The sequence below is a fragment of the Otolemur garnettii genome, unplaced genomic scaffold (assembly GCF_000181295.1).
Source record: "Otolemur garnettii isolate 467f Iridium unplaced genomic scaffold, OtoGar3 scaffold00129, whole genome shotgun sequence".
Classification (NCBI taxonomy): Eukaryota; Metazoa; Chordata; class Mammalia; order Primates; family Galagidae; genus Otolemur; species Otolemur garnettii.
In genome coordinates this window covers 4,595,758-4,616,259 of record NW_003852524.1, presented here as the reverse complement: position 1 = coordinate 4,616,259, position 20,502 = coordinate 4,595,758, and the positions used below count along the sequence as shown (strand labels likewise).

Here is a 20,502-nt window from a genome sequence, read left to right as displayed (position 1 = left end):
GAATCCGCCACCTTAGGTATATGTGGTTGGTGCCATAGCCACTTGAGCCACAGGGGCCGAGCCTTATGCTTTAATCTTTAATAAAATTTTGGCAATTTGCCTGCTCACACCTGCTCACAAGAAAGAACAGATGATTGGCCAAGAGGGTCTCCAAGGATTGACAAATCAGAAAGTGACAGAGAAATCACAAAGGAGAGATAGGGTCAAGGCTTAGATAGAGGGTCTTTGGAACATGTGCACAGTTGAGGTAACAGTGTCCCTAAATGACCTCATGTAACAGTGTACCTCATGACCATAGTAAAAAGCACACCCACTTCGGCAGCACATTTACTAAAATTGGAGTAATACAAAGAAGATTAGCATGGCCCCTGCACGAGGATGATAACGTAAATTCATGAAGCATTCCATATTTTTTAAAAATTAAAATTGAAAAAAAAAATCACACTCACCAGCTCCATGATAGTTTACAAACGCCACAGCAACCCTAGGAAATTGCTTTGCAAGGACAGAAAAGGGAAGGTTCCCCATTCCAGTAATTCTGTACCCTTTTCCAAGAAAAAACATGAATATTACACCACCCCTATTTAACATAAAATTAGGGAATCAGCATAAAAGGGAAAATCTTGTCAAACTCAGCGTGTCCTTCACTCACGGGGCTGACCCATTCCCACAAGTCTAAAACTGGGGTGGGGAATGAACAACAGAGAACTGAAAGAAATCCTAACCTAAAAATCACTTGCACAGATTAATAGGCTTTTCAAGTAACAGGACCAGAAACCATGAGGCACTGTAGGGGGAAAAGCATCAAAACTCAACTCTGAAGTAGAGAAATGCTGATAATAAAAAGTATAGCTAAAGATTTTCAGGTAAAAAACACATCAAATGGGTCATATATTAAAACTACATACATAAAATTCAATTCACCTTAAAAATATGGAAAATTTAATTTCATTTAACCACAACGTATATTAGGAATCCCTAAAATTGTGTAATATTCTAAACGCTGTGTAAACAAATGGTAAAAGTGGTGAATAATAACAGACTATTCTAGATATACTAATTTGAACCAAAAATATTTGTAACCAATTAATCACCCATATACCTTATAACCAATTAGTAAACAATATCTACTATGTCTAATGGTTGACTGATTCTCAAACCAATTCACATACATAAACATTCTCTCAAAATATCCACTAACCACGAGGTAAAAAAAATTCATATACTTATTAAAATAGAGACCTGGCTCGGCGCCTGTGGCTCAAGCGGCTAAGGCGCCAGCCACATACACTTAAGGTGGCGGGTTCGAATCCCCAGCCCGGGCCCGCCAAACAACAATGATGGCTGCAACCAAAAATGGCCGGGCGTTGTGGCGGGTGCCTGTAGTCCCAGCTACTTGGGAGGCTGAGGCAGGAGACTCGCTTGAGCCCAGGAGTTGGAGGTTGCTGGGAGTGTGATGCCATGGCACTCTACCCAGGGGGATAGCTTGAGGCTCCGTCTCAAAAAAAATAAAATAAAATAAAATAAAATAGAGACCTAATTTTAAATGTTTATCTCTAATATAAAGCATCTCTTCATCCAAACACAGAAAATCCTAAGGAAAAAAGTAGATACATTTAAACATTAACACAGTTGACTTGATTTTAAAAAAGCAAACAAACCTCTAAGAATTAGTCCTTCTCCAATTATATGAGCTAATAATTACCACCTGTTTAACACAGTGAAGATTTTGGAGACAGTGTAAGGTATGGAAGTGCTTTCTGAATTATTAAATATTAAATTATATATTTTGTTAAGTTTGTACCATTCTGCTTTGTTTTCAGTTTCTAAGAAAATGAATCATCAGTGTCTTTACAGGATAATCTAAACAACTAGAACACACCATACTAAGACTATTTTAAACAAGACACTAAAAATGTCTAGGATTTGATTGCCAGGTGCTTTTTAAACACAATGTATACGATATCAGCCCCTCAAGGCTGGTGGAAACAGCTTGTCCTGAGCGCTTAAGGCAACTCTCATCCTCTTTTCGAGAACCTTCTTCTCCCATCTCTCTGTTCCCTCCAAACAGTCTACTAGTTTCTAACATAAAAGGTTAAAATATGATCAAGTTTTCATCTCAAAAATATCATTTCAATCACCCTCTCTGAACCCTGAAATCTAGTACTTTTGAAAGCAAAAGTTACTATAGACTTCCTAATCACAAATCCAAGTCCTGCTTTTCATGAAAACAGCTAGCATTTATCGAGCACGAACCAGTACCATAATCTTCCGAGCACTGCATTTCACTGATTTTTCTCATTTGATCCCCCACAGAAGTCCTATCACGTAAGGCTTCAATCCTACTGTGCAGATAAGGAAAGGGAACTAAACTGTGAGCCAAAGGTCACAGCTATTGCAGAGCAGAACCCAACTGCCTGACATGACACTCCTGAAATCCTTCCTCCAGCTTCTAAAAAGTAGGTGCTCTCCCCTAATTCTCCTCCTGCCTTTCTTCTTCAGTACTTTCTTAATTTTCTTTGCTATTTCTCCACCCAACTCTCAAATTTTGGAATCTCCCAAGTCTCTATTTCCCCTCTTAATTCTTGGTACTTGCCCAGAAAACCTATTAACTTCCTTTGTTTACAATCACCTTTATGCTGAAAACTGTAAATCAGTCGGTCCATCCATCCATCCATCCATCTGCCCTTCATTTATTTATCTGAGCAGGACATCTGTGCTCAGAACTTATGTGCAGTACTCCAGTGGACACACACCTACAGATGGATCTTTCTATAAGCACTTCATATTCTCTATGTCCCAAACTGAGCTCTATTACTCTCACTTTTCAAATCTACATCTCCTTTAAAATTCGTATCCCATCCTCCTCTCCTACCCACTCCCACTCTGCCACTTCATCAGTCACCTAATCCTAGAGATTGTACCACCTAAACATCCCATCTAAACATCTTTGTACTCAAGCCCTTTTCTTCATCCCACTCTGCTGTAAGTCCTCAGTATCTCTTACCAAGGTCACCCCCAAATCTTCTAAACTGCAGTTCCTGTCTCATGTTCCCTAGCTGTACCTTGTAAATTGCTGTGAGAGCTGGCTTCTCATCACTTCACTCCTTTGTTTAAAACAACCTTGAACAAAAAATAGTCCATACCACTTAGGATGGCAAAAAGCCCTCCAAGATCTTGCTCTTGTCTACACTGATTCATTTTATGCCACCTTCTATGAAGCCTCCGGAATCTGCCCCTGGGGTAGAATTGGCCAATTCCAAACCCCTGCTCAGAGTACTCTATGCCTATCTTAAACACAGGTCTTAAAGAATTTACAGACTATACTATACTTACTGAAGCCTCTGGAATCTTCTGCCCCTGAGGTAGAATTGGCCAATTCCACCCCCCTGCTCAGAGTACTCTATGCCTATCTTAATTACAGGTCTTAAAGAATTTACAAACTATACTATACTTACCGAAACTAACTTACTTCCTAGCTCCCCTTTGTAAAACCAGTTCCTTGCCAGGGACTTAATCATACCATCTTCCCTGAGCACAGTGCCTGGCATGTAGTATGTTTTTAATAAATACTTATTGAATAAAACAATAAACGTTTGTGAATGCTTCTGATTAAGGAGTAATTCTTTTATTTTTGGCCAGGGCTGGGTTTGAACCTGCCACCTCCGAAATATGGGGCCAGTGCCCTACCCTTTTGAGCCACGGGCACCGCCCAATGCTTCTGATTAAGACCATATAAGTACCACCATGTTCAAGTCCAAGTCGAACTAGTTTATTCAAACTGATTTGATTATGCAGTTCCTCCATATGTAGGTATGCAAAATAATACTTGAATAATTCACCTAGCCCCAAGTATGGTTAGCAGCTTCCAGGATAGGAAAATATTAATATAATTATACATAGTTCGTGTGTTTCAACGTCAGCAATTGGCATGTAAAATATAGTAAATATATATTCCTAAACCAGACAATCTGGGCCTACTGTAAGATAAACTTTTTTAAGAGACTGCTTCCCCTTCTCAGAAAACCAAAGACTTTCTGAAACACTGCACAGTCTCAAATGAAGATACCTTTCTAAAGATCTCACGCACCACTTTTTCTATAAGAAAGCACATTAAAACCTTTTAAATAAAGGTCATCTTTCCAGGAACCTAAAACTGTCAGCAATCCAGCCCAGGAATAAAGCATGTGAACAGAAGTATCTGTCACAAAGTTCACAGGCTTTATACTCAGGCAATAGTACACATCATTTAATGGGGGAAAAAAAGACAACAGATAATATAGCAGCAGGGCCCGCTCACAGCCTGACAGCAGTAGAAAATGATAGCTGATAATAGAAAGAGGACCCTGAAAAACCATTATAAGAAGAATGGTACTTCTGTCTCCATTCTAGTATTTCAACCCAGCAGGCTGAGACCATTTACTATAAACAAAAACAGCTCTATACACCTCAACGAATAGCTCTATTCAATTCTTTATGAATTGAAGCTCATAAAGACAGCCCAACAAAAAATAAATAACTTATATTCAATATCCTCCAAAGGAACAAGGAAGACAGTTGAGATTCAGAAATTGCTTGTTGGAATGTCTTAATTTTTTAAAGTTTTAGTAATAAATCATGTAAGGGATCATCTAGAAACCATGCTTATGTAAATAAACAAATCCAGAGGATGTCAAATCAATGAGATATACATTGCATAAACGATCAAAAATTGTCACTCTCCAAGTCTATCTTAGAAATTTCCAGGCGTATGTTAGAAAATCTTATATGAAATAAAAAGCAACAAATTGATATTATTATTTAACAAATAGGCATATAACAAATTTTGAAAAAGAGTTAAAGATTGAGGGTGGAGAGTTTCAGCAATACTTATATGGTAATTAACCTGATAATTGTTCATAAGGTGCCATAAAATATTTTAATTTAAATTAAATTATTAAGAAACGTGTGCCACCAAACTCCTTAAATAAATAAATTTTACAAAAATATATTTCATTATAAATATCTTTATGTACTGCATTGGTATATTTATTGTAATTTACATACCAAGAACAAATACACCATGCATAATCCTCTGGAAATTTTTTATTTAAGGAGTTTGAATCTTTATAAGAATATTATAGTGGAAAAAGTCAGAAGCATAGTTTCTGCTCAGTTATGCCTAAACTAATGAAGTAGCAAGCTTTTACTAACTATCAAGCTTCACCATAGTTTTTACACACTCCTACAACATGAGATGTCCACTTACATTTGTGGGTGGCAGACAAATAAACAATACTAAAATATTTCTCTCTGGCATTATCTGGGATAGTTGTGGAACAATGACACATTCCTAAAGCAAAACCTCCAACTACAAGAGACCATTTCTATAAGAGAAAACTAAGTCAGATTTAATTTAATTAACACAAAATTCTGGTCTCAGTTACCACACAACATTGAAGTGCATGACTTTTTACTTAATATGAAAAAATCTCCTGAGGAGTAAAGTGTGATTACTCCTAATAGCATTAAAGTATTGATTAAAAAGCACTTTTTATCCTTCCTTCAAATGGCAGTATTTTTTCCCCCCTGAGGAAGGGTGGGAGTTAAGCAGGCCAATTCCAATGGATACAGATTTTTTTGAACCTAAAATTATCACAGATAGATACAGCACACTTGGCATCTAACCCAAACTGCCACAGATTCGGGTCATTAATCTTGAAAACCTAATACCACAAAGTGACAGCCTGAGGGGACAGAAGACTTTTAGAGTAGTGCGTTTTTTTTTTAACCTTTTCCAATGACACCCACCTGAAATTAAAAACAAAAACATTCTTTATCCCCACTGCTAACACTCTTAATGAAGGTGACTTTCAGGTTCACTCCTGAATTAACGCACCCACTCTCATCCTTTGGGATATTTCCTTTCCCTCCTGAGAAGGTCAAGTCAGCACAATCTGGCTTTCTACTTTAGTTTGACAACTCCCAGAAGTTCTTTTCCCCTCCCTTGACACCCCCTCCCCAGCCCCGCAAGATAAAAGGTAATAAGGACCCCCTGGACAGGTACAAGTTCAGAGACGATGTTTTCCCTAAGGAAGTCTGCGAAGTGGCGCATTCACCGCACCCAACTTTTTAAACCCTCGGTAAAACCAGTGACTTTGCAAAGAGACTGCGCACCCCCTTCCTGACACCTCCGATTGTCCTTTTGTCCCGACGCACTGCATCTACTTGCTCTCTCCGATGCGGGTTGCCTCCTACAACTCCACAGCACGCTTCCCGGCCCCCTCGCCGCTCCTCCAGTCCGTGGAAGGCGCCCTTCTCCCAGCGGCTCTTCCTCTCTCCCCACGCCCGCCAGCGCTCACCTTTTCTCTAACCCCGGGGCCCGCACACACTTGTTTAACGAAAGGGCACCCGTGTCATTCACTGATCGATGCGGGGACCCGCAGGAACCTCCTACCACTGTCCATTCTTGGGCTTGTGTGGACTTGAAGACCCGGAGGGCGCTGAAAGCTCGCAGAGAATGTGTACGGCTCAAAGACATTCCCCGCCCCCAATGCATCCCGCTCTCTCGTCCCCCTTAGGGTAAAGGCCAAGCAGGAAAGAGTTGTAGAGGTCCTGAAGCACCTCCTGGTCCCTCAGTACTGTCCCTGCCCTGGCAACTGGCTCCGGCCTCGGGCTCTGCCGTGCTCATCCCACCAGGGTCAAGTGCAAGGTCCTCGGCCGGCGGATCGGTGCCCTGTTATCACCTCCCTCCGCCTTGCACTCACGAACGCGAGAGGACCCTCGAACGGGTGCCATATGGGAGGGAAAGGATTGCGGGCGCTCTCCAAAGGGCAGCGGGTAATAATCTCCTTGACGCCCCCTCATCACCCGGCACTTCTCTCTACCCCCACCCCCATCGTCCACTCCTAACTTCCTCAGGCCAACCCTGTCGGCGCTTTCCCATTCCTACCCCGCACCACTGGATCACAGCCATTCGCCCCACACTCACCTCCAGCAGCAAACAACGCCCCTCTGTTTCCTCCTCCCAGCCCGCGCCCCTTCCGCCCGCCGGAACGGCGTGGTCTCTCGCTCACCTCGTCTCTTGGCTGCTCTGCGTGAGTCCTAGGGTGTCTCTGCCGCGTAATTGTATCCGGGACAGAAGGGACCCGTGTTTGTGCGCTGGATCAGGTGTCGCCGCCTTCGGTGGTTCGGGGGCGTGAGGGAGGCTGCAGAGTTACTGTGTGGGCTCAGGACGGGTTCTCTGGGCTCACAGTTGATAGCAGTGCTTTAACCGTGCCCTCCCTCGGGTCCGCAGCGCGCCTGCTCCACCGCAGCTCCCCGCTGGCGGCCGGGCCCCCCCAGCCGCGCCCCGCCCCGCCCCGCGCGCGGAGAGCAGAGTTGGAGCGCGCCGCTGTCCTCCCGCGCCCGGTTCAGCGGGGCACGACGCGGGACGCCACACGCTCAGCCTCACATCACACGCCTCAGGCTACGAGCGCCTCTAGTTCCCCAGACGGGCATGGATGCCGACGCGCCTTCGTGCCACGCGGTCGCAGGCTGCACGAGGGGCACAGTGCCAGGACCCGGATACTCGCCTGCCCAGCGGTGGTCAGCGGGCAACCCAGGACGCTGGCGAGCCCTCCCGGCGCGCTCGAGCTGAGAACCCTGTGACCGACACGTGACTCCGCCCCCTTTCCCCCCAGCAAGGCGTGTCCCGTGCCACCAGCCGCCTGGTCCCCGCGCCCGCCTTTTTTGCTTCACGCCAGCGCAGCGAGCCCTGCGTGTTGCCAGCGCGCTTTCTCTCACCTCCTGGGCTTCCCAGATATCCTGCCTCGCTGGTGAATCCATTCAAAAGTTGCACTTGACAAGTGGGTGGAGAAGTTAAGCAAAAGAAAGGAGGGCATGCTTTGGCACCTGTCCTGACGCCAACCTGGGCTTCAATTCTGAGCCGTGTGAGGCAGATGGCATTAGGAAACTCGGGTTTGGGGATCCCATTGAAAGTAAATTGGGTTGTCGGGCGCGATACCATCCCTCCTCTTAGACTAGTGCTGAAAGGGCCGTTTATGCTTTGCCTGGTTGAGTCTGTGGCGACTTTATTCTGTCTAATCTGTGTTTGCCAGGAGTATAACCTTGCCAAGTTGGCGCCTTGTCCAGCAAACAGCTTTGCCCAAAGTCTGCGCGGAGCAGCCCCCCTGTGGTGCCTCAGCGCGGAGAGGCCAACCGCCTTCCAGCATCTGATGTAGATTGTATCCTGGAAATCAGGAAAGCCTAGTATTGTTCAGTCTTCTTCTGAGCCTGATCAGCATTGTAGTATATACTGTGTGTTTATATGTGTACTTATATATGTATTTTATAAATATAGGATGTGAACTGAAGTGTTTATACTTCACCTTCTAGAAAAGCAAAACTCACTAAGGTCGTAAATTCCAGAAACTGCCCTGCAGCCTCTGAACAAAAACGTTGTTTATGTTTAAACGTTGGAAAACACAAAATACAGTCAGGTCATTCTTTCCTGCTCCAAAGAGAGATTAAGAAATAGGGTGGGACTGTCTGCACTTAGATAAGAAAATGTAAATTATGTTTTACTGTATATATTATTTAATGGTAAAGTTTACAACTCTTAACATTTACTGCTTTTCTTATTTTTTTAAAGTCCGTATACTCAAGAATGTATAGCAATAGAGCAATTTTCAAATGATGATTTCAAGAAAATATAATCTTTGGAGATTAGAAATTTGAAAATATTCCCTGTGTAAAACACAAGAGAATGTCTTCCTGGTCTTTCTACCTGACCTAAGGAGACTACCATAGCCTGTATTTATTTCTTATTTAAATTGCACTAGGAAAACCGAAACAAACATTAAACGTTAAACATTACATATAGGTAACAATTAACAAATGGCAATTTAAGGATTTACTTTAAAAGTTTTATTTTCTCGAGTATCATGCTTCAGTTGCAAGCTTTCCAATGATGCATATATAAACTCTTGGTAAAAATTTGATTATTAGGAATTAAAGTAATAAGTTAAATTTTTCTTTTACGTTATAAAAATCTTTCTAAAACTTAAGCCACCTCCTTGTAGTTAAAAATCATGTAAACTAGCCATCCTGTAAGATTTTTGTCGGATTCATGGATGGAAAAGGTATTACTATATATCATATGTGTATATGTCCATATTGTGGTCTGCCTGTTATCTTCCCTATTCTATAATGATTGTTGAATTTCTCACAGCTCTTCATAGAAAGATCATTCTCTAACTTAAAACATTGTATAAATAGTTGAATTACATTTCTGGCATTTTAAAAGCTAACAGTGAGAAATCAGTGAGATTCCCTTTCTCTCTTTTTTTAAATGCACCAGCACTGGACACATTATCAACAGACTAAAGTGAATATTGAAAGCATTTGCTACTTTTTAAGTAAAGATGCATATTTTTCCATGTTTAACCCATCCTTCAAGTTCTGATCCAGAGTAGCCCAAGATTCTCCCAGTCATATTTAGTTAATAGAATGTTGAATCAAACAACATATGTGTAGTAAGGAAGCTTCAGTCAATATTGGGTACGGTATTAAAATTCCCTCATTATTTCTATAGGCCACATGTACCAGTGTTCTCAACTGTTAATTTTTTAACTGGTTGTAATTCTTTAGCCCATATAATTTTAGTGGAAAATGTCAGTAACCATGAAATATACTCTGTGTGTGTGTGTGTGTGTGTGTGTGTGTGTAGAGACAGAGTTTCACTTTATCACCCTCGGTAGAGTGCCGTGGCATCACACAGCTCACTGCCGTGGCATCACACAGCTCACTGCCGTGGCATCACACAGCTCACGGCAACCTCCAACTCCTGGGCTCAGGAGATTCCCTTGCCTCAGCCTGCCAAGTAGCTGGGGAAATATACTTTTAATAGCTTAACCTGATAATCATGAGCCACCAACTCTGGAAGCAGATTATGTGGAATTGAACTTCAGCCTCACCATTTGCCAGCTGCATGACTTTACATGGCCATGTGACTTAACTTCTCTGTGACATGATTTCATTACCTGTAAAATGAGTGTACTAATACTGTCTACTTCATAAAAGGCATAGCACCTAGTAAGTGCTTGATGAATGTTAACAGTGTAGTTCATGTGCGATTTAAAATAGACAGCAATTTTAATTGCACACGAACTTTATGGACACCCTTTATATCTGCTAATCTAACTGGTAATGGGAAAGTTAGCTTTCTAAATTTTAGGGAGACTGTTAATATTTATTGCCAGCTTTAATAAGGGATTTTCCTATCACTAGAGGCAATATAGAATACTCGAAAATGCCCTGTTTTTAGTTCCATTGCTACCTTTCTTGACCGTTGTACTTAAAAGTAGTCTGACAAGATCAAAAGCCTAACAAGGCGCGGCACTTGTGCCTCAGTGAGTAGGGCACCCACCCCATATACTGAGGGTGGTGGGTTCCAACCCAACCCCAACCAAACTGAAATTAAAAAAAAAAAAACTAACAAGATCTTCTAATGTTTTATTTTTCTTTGATTATAACAAGTGACTTAGTATTTCTTAAAAACAGTTCTTGATTCATTTTATTCATCGCACTAGTTCTTCCCCTTTTATCAATCTAGAAAATCCTTATTAAGCACCCAATTTATACTCAGTTTTAATAAACACTATTAAGACTGGCTCAGCGCCTGTGGCTCAAGTGGCTAAGGCGCCAGCCACATACACCTAAGGTGGCAGGTTTGAATCCAGCCTGGGCCCACCAAACAACAATGATGGCTGCAACCAAAAAATAGCCAGGACCTGTGGTCCTAGCTACTTGGGAGGTGGAGGCAGGAGACTTGCTTGAGCCCAGGAATTGGAGATTGCTGTGAGCTGTGATGCCATGGCACTCTACCCAGGGGGACAGCTTGAGGCTCCGTCTCAAGAAAAAAGAAGACTTTGTTCCCTTAAACCCCCCCAAAAAAGAAATTATTTCTTGATCCTATACTTAACAAGGTGGGGAGAGAAATAACTTACAAATGTTTAGAAAAAATATATGAATATATAATCATAGCTATTTAAATGTAATTAAGTGTCAAGTGCAGAATAAAGACAATATTAGTGAGAGAGAAGACACAGAGAAGAGATTAGTATTAGCTAGACTTATTGTCATAGGGGTCTGAGGAAAGACTGTACTTGATTTGCAGCATGAAGAACAGGTAAGAGTTTTTAGTTCTTCAAGAACTAAATAGGGCAGTGCCCGTAGCTCAGTGGGTAAGGGCTCCAGCCACATACACCGGAGCTGGTGAATTCAAACCCAGCCAGGGCCTACCAAACAACAATGACAACTGCAACAACAACAACAACAAAAATAGCTTGGGCATTGTGGCAGGATCCTCTGATCCTTAAGGAACTCAGTATTGTTAAAAAAAAAAAAAAGATTAAATAAATTACTAAAAATTGCAGTAGTATGAAAGCACAGAGGTAATACAGAGGGAGTAAGAGAACTTTGTGTTAGGAAGTCTAGGAAAACTTCACAATGAATAGACACTTGAGCAGTGTTTTAAAAGTTGAATAAAAGTTCGGCAAGTCAAAATTCAATTAGAGGGACTAGCTTAGTTATTTTCATCACAAATTTAATTCATCCATTGTTGTACAAGGTTACCATAATATATTTTTGACTCTTGAACATTCTCTGATAAAAATCACCTACATTGATTTTTTTTTTCCCATTTTATTACTGGATACATACATTATGTGTAACAGATTTGGGGGGAAGAAAAATACAGAATTGGGGGCCAGGTGCAGTGGCTCATATCTATAACCCTAGCACTCTGGGAGCCTAGTGTGGGGGGATTCCTTGAGCTCAGGAGTTCCACACCAGTCTGAGCAAGTACAAGACCTCATCTTTACTAAAAGAAAAACTAGCCAGGTATCTTGGTAGGAGCTTGTATTCTCAGCTAGTAGGGAGGATGAGGCAAGAGGATCTCTTGAACCCAAGAGAGCTATGATGACACCCATGGCACTCTGTCCAGGGTGATAGAGTGAAGCTCTATCTCAGGAAAAAAAAAAAAATGCGGAAATAGGAATAGGTTTTAAATGAATACATCTTTAAAAATGACTACTGGAGAGGAAAGAATGTGCTCAAGTCCATGTGCATTTTAGGCATTTTATAGTGAGCAAAGTATGGTTTTAAAATTTGTATCTACTCAGATATTAAGATACTTGCAAGAACATGATTCTATAACTTTATAATTAATGAACAATTTAAAATCAATACTTGTATTATGCTCCTCTTCCTTTAATACTTTTTAAAATGGCATCTCCTAAAATAAACTATTAATTATAGAGTTCTAATTCACTTGACCCTGTATTATAGACTGTGTAATACAGAATATAACAGAATTGATTTAAGCTCAAACATGGGAGAAATATGTGTGGTTTACATTCTCTCATGCCTTTGTTAGCAGTTCCACATACTCTAATATACTATGACAGGGTCAGTTATGACCCTGAAAACTTCACTGACTTCACAAACCAGCTCTGCTCTTTAAACTCTTCAAATGCAGTTGTCAATTTTGGAGATCTGAGAAACTTAAAGTGTCTGAATGTACACAAAGATTCATTAGGTTTAATTTAATGCTACTCTCCATAATTAGTAACAAAAAGAATGGCTTCTACATAGAATCTTCAATAGTGTGTTGCAGGTAGAATGCCGAATAGTTACTAAGAGTTATCTCATTTATTTATCGTAACAATCCTAGAGATAAGATTATTATCTAGATTGTCCCTGTTTAAGGTATAGTAGCAAAGTGTTCAGGAAGTGACTTATCCAAGGTCACTACTGCTGGAAAGTAGCAAAACTGAGAATTGAATTGAGGTTTGAGTCAGTGATCATGCCCTGAACTACCAGGGCTATTCAGACTGGATCTCATAGTGCATTGTAAAGTGTGTCAGAGAAGAAGTTGAAGTACAGGATTCCAAACTGGCCACTGGGGGGACCCTACAAATTCAAGAAGCACATAAACCCAGTCTGCCTTCATGTGTCTCCCTTTTTACCCCGGAGCAATTATTTTATAAATAAGTCATAGTACCAAGATATGCCATGATAATAGGGCCTCAATTTCCTGTGCATGGAATTTTAATAATTTGCCATTGTTTTACATGTTAATTCCTGTTTCCTATAGACTCAGGCTTTATACATTTATAAGAACACTGAACCTGTTAGTAAGTAGAATGAAGATCATGCACCAAATCCAAATGATAAAAAGATACACCATCACATCTTCCTTTGCTAAGGTGACCAGACATCCCGCTTTTGGTGGGACAGTCCTGATTTTTAACAATTTGTCCCACATCCTGCAGTATTTTTAAAAAGTTCCGATTTTTGGAAAAAATGCATAACAATCTAGGGAAGTGTGGGACAATGGGAAGGGAATATATACTTTTCAGCTGCTGAAAAGGTTAATGTAACTCCATTTGGGAATAGAGAGATTAATGTAACTTCATTTGGAAATAAAAAGGCTAATGTAAACTCCCTACTTCCCTCCTGGGCAAGGTTACCCAGGTAGACCGGAGCCCTACTCCTTTGAGCCACAGGCACCGCCCTATACATAATTTTTTTTAATGCATTATATTTGTAAATTGTACTTATGTTGAAATTTTAAAAAATTACAATACTATTTTTGCATTCTATGAAAATTTTTGTTGTTCCATATAGACCAAATTTTTAATCAAGAACACACCCCTCCTCCGCCCCACCCCCCTCAATGGTGTCCCACTTTACCAATGTTAAAATCTGGTCACCTTATCCTTTGCTCCTTGCTGTTTTCTTCTCTTCCATTCCCATCATCCCTTGTTTTCTTCCAAATGTCAGCATCTTGCTTTCAGTTAAAATTATATAGTCTCTCTCTGTATGTGCCATATATATAGCAAGCCACAGAGATGAAACCTGGCCAGCTACAGCATATCTCTGTTATGTGAGGATGTTAAGTTTGCATGGGTTTTTCCATGGTATAATTAGACGTTGAGGTTCTTATTGTAAACCAGCTATACATTATTTTTACAAACTGTTTTTAAAATGTTTCGGCTAATTAAAAAATACCACTAGTTATGTTTATCAAATTCCCTATTCTTCCATACCAAAAATAATCCTCTCTACCAAATCATGTTTACCAAAACCATTTGGTTAAATAAATACCTCCCGTTAAACATACCTAGGGCTTTGGAAATCTGGCCCAACTCTGATCAAGCAAAAATTTTTACAAAACACAGAGTAATACAGCTTCGTAAGTTTATGTTTTCATGTAACCTTTACATTCTAAACAAAAACTTAGGGGAAAAGACATACAGAAATTAAGAAACAAGGTAAATGTTTTTATGAATTAGAAATAGAACAGAAATAGAAAGCAGAAAGACAAGATGGGGCCAAGGGCTGTGAATCTGGAACCAAAGACAAATGGTAGTCTTAGGACTAATGGTGCTTATAGCAGACAGATCCGAAGGTGGCCCCATGATTTCCACCTCTTGGCCTTCATGCCTTCTGTAATTCTCCTCAATGTGTGTGTTAATCAAATAGGATTTTGTCCTGGTTCAGTATGACTTAATCAGGTGAAAGCCCTTTATAGAGGGTTTGACAACTCCTGCCTGCCCTCACAGGAAGAGAAAATCTTTTTGTAGGTTTGATGAAATAAGCAGGCATGTTGAAGAAGTCCTTGTGGTAGCTTCTGGTGCCTAAGGTTTGCTTCCAACAAATAGTCAGCAAGAAGCTGGGTCCTCAGTCATACAGCTGTAGGTAAATGAATTCTGCCAACAACTGAATGAGTTTAAAAGTGTATTCTTCCCTAGTTAATCTCCCAGATGAGAATGTAGCCTGGCAAACTATTGTAAACTTGAGAAACACTGAACAGAAGATGTAACTTTTGGCCCACAGAAATTACGAGCTAATAAATGTGCATTGCTTTAACATGTTGAGTTTGTGTTTATCTGTTGTATGGCAATAATTAATGCAGTACCCCATGCAGGAATGTTAGGTCTGGTGGAGGGTAGACAGGTGGCAAGGAAATGGCTAAGGGCAGAGAGAGGAAACCTAATTGCAACTAGGAACCAAATTGCAGCTAGCAACTGTTCCCTAGTGGGAACACACCCAGTAAGGGGTTCCTAATGACCTGTAACTGACCTAGAGCTCATTACCATCTGATTAGCATGGTCTGGGTGGAGTTTCAGGAAGAATTCTGGGGAAGATGCTTGTGTAGAAGGAGAACTGTTACCTTTCATGTGATGTTATATAACCCTAACCTGTCAATCACCCAGAAACGCAGGAAACAGAAACCAATCCTGCCACAAAGAAGGTGGGACAAACTAGTGAGCTTATAAAAGGCAACACGTGCTCAGACTCTGGGTCTTTCTCTAAGTCTGGAGACAGAGTCTCTCTTCTCTCTGGGGCATATTTTCACTTTGTGTAGCTTCCTTATTTATTTTCATTCTTTCTTTTCTTTAATAAACTGTATGAGATTCCTTTGTGTTTTTGGTAGCTGCAACATTCTCTCAACTCCATACAAGTACTCATTCTTGACACTAGGAACTAGGGACCAGGAAATACCCAGATGGACCTAAATGGAGTAGCATCTGGAGTAGTACCCAGATTTGATACTATTCCAGAGCTGAGACTTGCATACGTGTGAACGAAGTCAATAAAAAGGCTAGCGACTTGACTCCATAGAAAACTGTGGCTATAGGAAAGTTTGAGGACTGAAACCTAAGAATCCCATCAAGTTGGTAGCTGACTCTAGTTGCCAGATCTTTGATACCACCAATATCTCTCCAGAAAGGAGCCTTAGAATGCTGTTATAAACTTGGTTTGGGATCAGTGGCTCAGGAGTGCCACAGAAAGGCAATTACAGGCACCTAAAAAACGAAAACCACCACATCTCAGGTAAAAATAAGCACAATCCAAAAATTACGCACAAAAAAATATGCACAAATCCAAAGACGCGTGAAGAAGGCTGACGCTAAGAAATGCAAACAAAAACCACAGTGCTCCAAGCATGAATTCATCGCAGGCGAAATTAATTGTATGGAATAGTTTGACACACGTTTTAAAATATACGTAATGAAGTAATAGTATCTATTAAAAGTCATAAAAATTTGCAAACGAACACGTCCCAAGAAAAGTTTGAATATGAAGATGAAAGTAGAAGCCTTAAAAGTAAAAATTCATTGTATGCAATACATTCTACACATTTGTGAAGAGAAATTAGGAAATATGAAGATGTTTTTTGAGAAATTCACTCAGGATGGAAAAGAAGAAAATACAGACCAGACGTTCACGCACTTACGCACACACCCGCGCACACGCACGCACACGAAAGTCAAGACCTGAAAAACATATTGATTCAATGATACGTGCAAGTGGAGTTTCAGAAGAAAAGGGGGAATATTAAAAGAAATAGAAAATAACAGCTAACATTTTCCAGAACTGAGGAAAGACTAGATCATCAGATCTTACCTGAAATCTGGTTGTCACTTTAGATAGAGCAAGAGTAAACAGCATGTACTAGAAGAGACAAAGTCATCAGTTAAATCTGAGGGGATCTGAAAAATTTTTAATGCTCCCCAGATTCACCAAATTAAAATGGAATACAGAAATGCATGCTTTAAAAAAATCTTCAGTCTTCCTCTCCAAAACTCATAACCTGAAGTCTAATCATGAAAAAAATTATCAGATAACCTCTGATAACAAAGAACATTCTGCAAAGTACCTGTACATTATTTCTCAAATCTGTCAAGGCCATCAAAAATAAAGAAAGTCTAATAACCTTACAGCATAGAAGTTCCTAAGGCAAGATGATCACTAAATGGAATGTGGGGTCCTGGCTGGGGTCCCAGAATAGATAAAGAACATTAGATAAAAACTAACAACTGTGAAGGTATGGATTGTAGTTACTAATCATGGATTAATATTGGTTAATTAATGGTAAAAATGTGTCTTCTTAATAAAAATACTGAAGAGCAATGGACTGGGCTGTGTGTGAACTCTGTATACTATCTTAACAAATTCAAATGTCTTTATAAACTATTAAAAATAAAATAGCCCAAATTTTCATTATCAGCCTGCTTTCAGATTTGTTTTAATCTCTCATGATACAGATGAGAAAATCAAACTACTTTGTTAAGTACTTATCTGGTTCTAACAACTGTTAATATTAGAGATAATAGAATAGTTATCAAATTATGATTGCTATAAATCATAATTGCAAGTATCTTTTGAACTATCTTAGGATTAACCTTAATTTGGATTTGTCAGTTTAAACTGAACCATAGCAATATTTTAATAGCAATTGTTGTAGTTTAATTACCAAAATGTGCTTTTTTTTTGCGGTTTTGGCCAGAGCTGTGTTTGAACCACCACCTCCAGTATATGGGGCCAGTGCCCCACTCCTTTGAGCCACACATGCGGCGTGAAAATGTTCTTTTTTTTTTTTTTAATGTGCTTATTCTTAAAGTCCTTGAAATGGTACTTAGAAATGGTGGGGATTGCAAAATCATTTTCCATTAGTATTAAAGTGTGTTGGTGAAGTATTTTTTTTCTGTACCGTGCTGGCACTCATGTAATATGTAGAAAGCTAAGTAAGAAACATCCGTTCTTAAAAGAACAGGAAACTCTTATTGCTACCCCTTTTCTCCTTTAGTCCCCTCTTCTTAAGTATTTTCTTAAAGTTTTTTTTCTTCACATCCATTTTCTGGTGGTTATCCAGAAGAGTATCACCTTGACTCAAAAGCAGTCTAGCCCCACCAATCCCACTCGTCAACATACTTTGTTGTCAGACTGATTTATTTCTTTTTCTTTTCTTTCTTTCTTTCTTTTTTTTTAGAGACAGAGTCTCACTTTATTCCCTCAGTAGAGTGCTGTGGCATCACAGCTCACAGCAACCTCCAACTCCTGGGCTTAGGTGATTCTCTTGCCTCAGCCTCTGGAGTAGCTGGGACTATAGGTGCCTGCCCAGCGCCCAGCTATTTTTTGTTCCCATTTGGCCAGGGCCGGGTTCGAACCCACCACCCTCAGTATCCAGGACCAGTGCCCTACCCACTGAGCCACAGGCACTACACTCAGACTGATTTTTCTTATTTGCCATTTCAAGAATGTCTCGTTTTATATTAGACTAGCTCACTAAGGAAGCTATCTCTAGTGAAAAGACAATTTCTCTCTGGTTTTGCCCCTTACTAAGTGTATGTGAACATCAATCTCTTTTCAAATATTTCATCACAAGGAGTAATGTTGCATATTAATATGACCATTCTGTTTCTTCAGGTTTTTAATTAAGAGTAATAACCTAGGAACAAATTATTCAAAATTCAGCAAGTGCCAGGTCCTATGAAAATTGTAAAACTGAAGTATTTCATTTAATCCTTCCAAGAAGCCTATGGAGAGAACTATGCCATTATCATCCTGATTTAGAGATGAAGACTTAAAGACTTAGCTCGCTTCTAAGACTTGTGCACAGTTCAGCAGGTTAGGGGGAGAGCAAGGATTTGATTCCAAACTTTAAGCCAAAACATATACCACCTGTCCCACTGCTTCAAGCGGCTATTTTGCTTGATAACAACAATAAAACAACAACTAACATCTATAGAACACTTACTATGTGTCAGGCACTTGTCTAAATGCTACTGCTTGTCATTGGAACTCAATTTTATTTCTAGAAAACAGCTTTCTTATATGTACTTCCCACAGACTCTGATGCCAAAGAAGACAAAAAATAATAATAATAATAATACAATGCTACAATGCTCCATGGCCACAATTAGATATTCAGCTGTGTTGACATTAATACTATGTAAATTCTCAGCTTGATGATCTGGCCTTCTGAAACATCTATCTAAAGCCATTATCTACATTTCCTTCTAATGCTATCTCAAGAGTTTTGTTTTGTAGCTCAGAAGGCTGCGCTAAGGTACTTACACCAATGATTGCAAATTAAATGTCTACCATCCAAGCTCCATGATACGTCATGGAATCTCAAGTTTGGCTCATATGCTCGGAAATCCATACAGTGGATTTCCATGAAATTAAGAGATCTTGATGAGAAGTATTATGAGTTTTCATAAACATAGTGGAAACTGAATATTAACTGCATCATTTACTAACTTAAAACATTTATTCAGAATATTCTCTTTTAATACAAAGGCAATAAGATATTGCCTCAAAGATCTTACAACCCTATTGAGAGGGTGGAGGGAAAAAAAGGAGAAATGGGAAGATGATAGAGAGAAAATCATTTCTACAAAGGAGGAAAATGTCAGAAGAGCTAATAAAAAATTTATATAGAGCCTAAAGCTTTGCACAGTGGCAGTATCATAGCCAATGAGATTTATCCAAGGTGCGATTATTGCTAATTGAAAACTTTTCCCAATACTGGGCAGTGACAACTTGCAATATAGTCAGCACTGGCAGATCTTGACAGTCTCTATGGAGACAGAATAAAAAAAGAAAGAAAGAAAAGAAAAGAAATAGAGCCTAAAAGAAGTTTTAGATTTTCTTGAGAACATGACATTTGAGCAGAATTTGATAGTTAATTTATTTTCAAAGTCAAAGGAGCTCCCATTATAAATTGATCTCCGTGAAAAGAGGGGCTTTGCTTCTTTTTGGTTCATAGTACACTAAAAATCTTACATTAAATGGATAAATGAATGGTGGCTTAGCAGTAGGAGGCCTTATATGAAAACATTTACTCCTAAGAAAGTTAAATTATATCTATGTTGTTTGACAACTCCAGACACCATTGGTTTTCACATAATTTAAAAAGCAGCTAGAATCCAGCTGATTAATCAAGTGAATTCAGTGTTAGATATTTCAAATTTCCGTGGGGTCATGAAGATTTTTAGGAACTAGGACATACCTGATAACAAAAACGAATGACTTCTAAGAATCATCTGAAGTTGAGGAAAAGTCAAGGAGACCTGCTTTTTCCACTAAAACTCACCACAGATACATCCATCTCTTGCTAGACTGGAACAAAATCTCAGCAAAAGCTATTAGATGACTAGAAACTCAGACAGAAAAATTTCTTGAATGAGTAAAACAGAATGAAGAAAATGTAGAAATTAGTTGCAAATGTTCAACAAGTTCTTCAAAATACAATGAACTGTCTGCATCCCATTGTAAAAAACTTCACTCCAGCAAAACTGGAGCATCTCAAGCTATGGACATGTGCTGCATGGTAGAAATATAATGGAGAAAGTTGCGGAACATACACATGTTCATTTAAAATAAAATCCTAATCATATTTGAAATGTCATTATCACTGTGAGTCATTCCTGAAATGATCTCCCCTCCTTTTCTGCACCCTAGCTCTTTGTTCAAGGCTTTCTCTTGACATCAATGTGGTCTGTAGTTCCTTAAGTATATCTCAAATTCCTTTTATAATGTGAGTTCCTTGTGTGCATGAATGACATCTTCTCATTCTTACATCTGATCCCTCTTCTTCTAGCTTTCCCTTACAAACACACACATAAATGTTTATTGAGTTGACAGAAAACTACAACCTAATGGGGAAAACAAACTTGAAATTTC

At 39.6% G+C, this 20,502-nt stretch overlaps 1 protein-coding gene and 2 non-coding genes across 3 annotated transcripts in view; 2 read left to right on the top strand and 1 right to left on the bottom strand.

Moving 5' to 3' along the window:
* Window positions 1-6,376, bottom strand: part of UGT8 (UDP glycosyltransferase 8) — a 99,752-nt gene extending 93,376 nt beyond the window's left edge. The window contains exon 1 of the mRNA XM_012810346.2: window positions 6,342-6,376. The gene's annotated coding sequence lies outside the window, so the exon portion shown is untranslated. The remainder of the gene's footprint in view (window positions 1-6,341) is intronic.
* Window positions 305-414, top strand: LOC111727908. The gene has a single exon (XR_002775336.1). It is a non-coding gene; the product is annotated as a U6 spliceosomal RNA (small nuclear RNA).
* Window positions 6,377-19,264: 12,888 nt separating the features above from the next.
* Window positions 19,265-19,405, top strand: LOC111727905. Its single transcript, XR_002775334.1, has one exon. It is a non-coding gene; the product is annotated as a U4 spliceosomal RNA (small nuclear RNA).
* The last annotated feature ends 1,097 nt before the right edge of the window (window positions 19,406-20,502 follow it).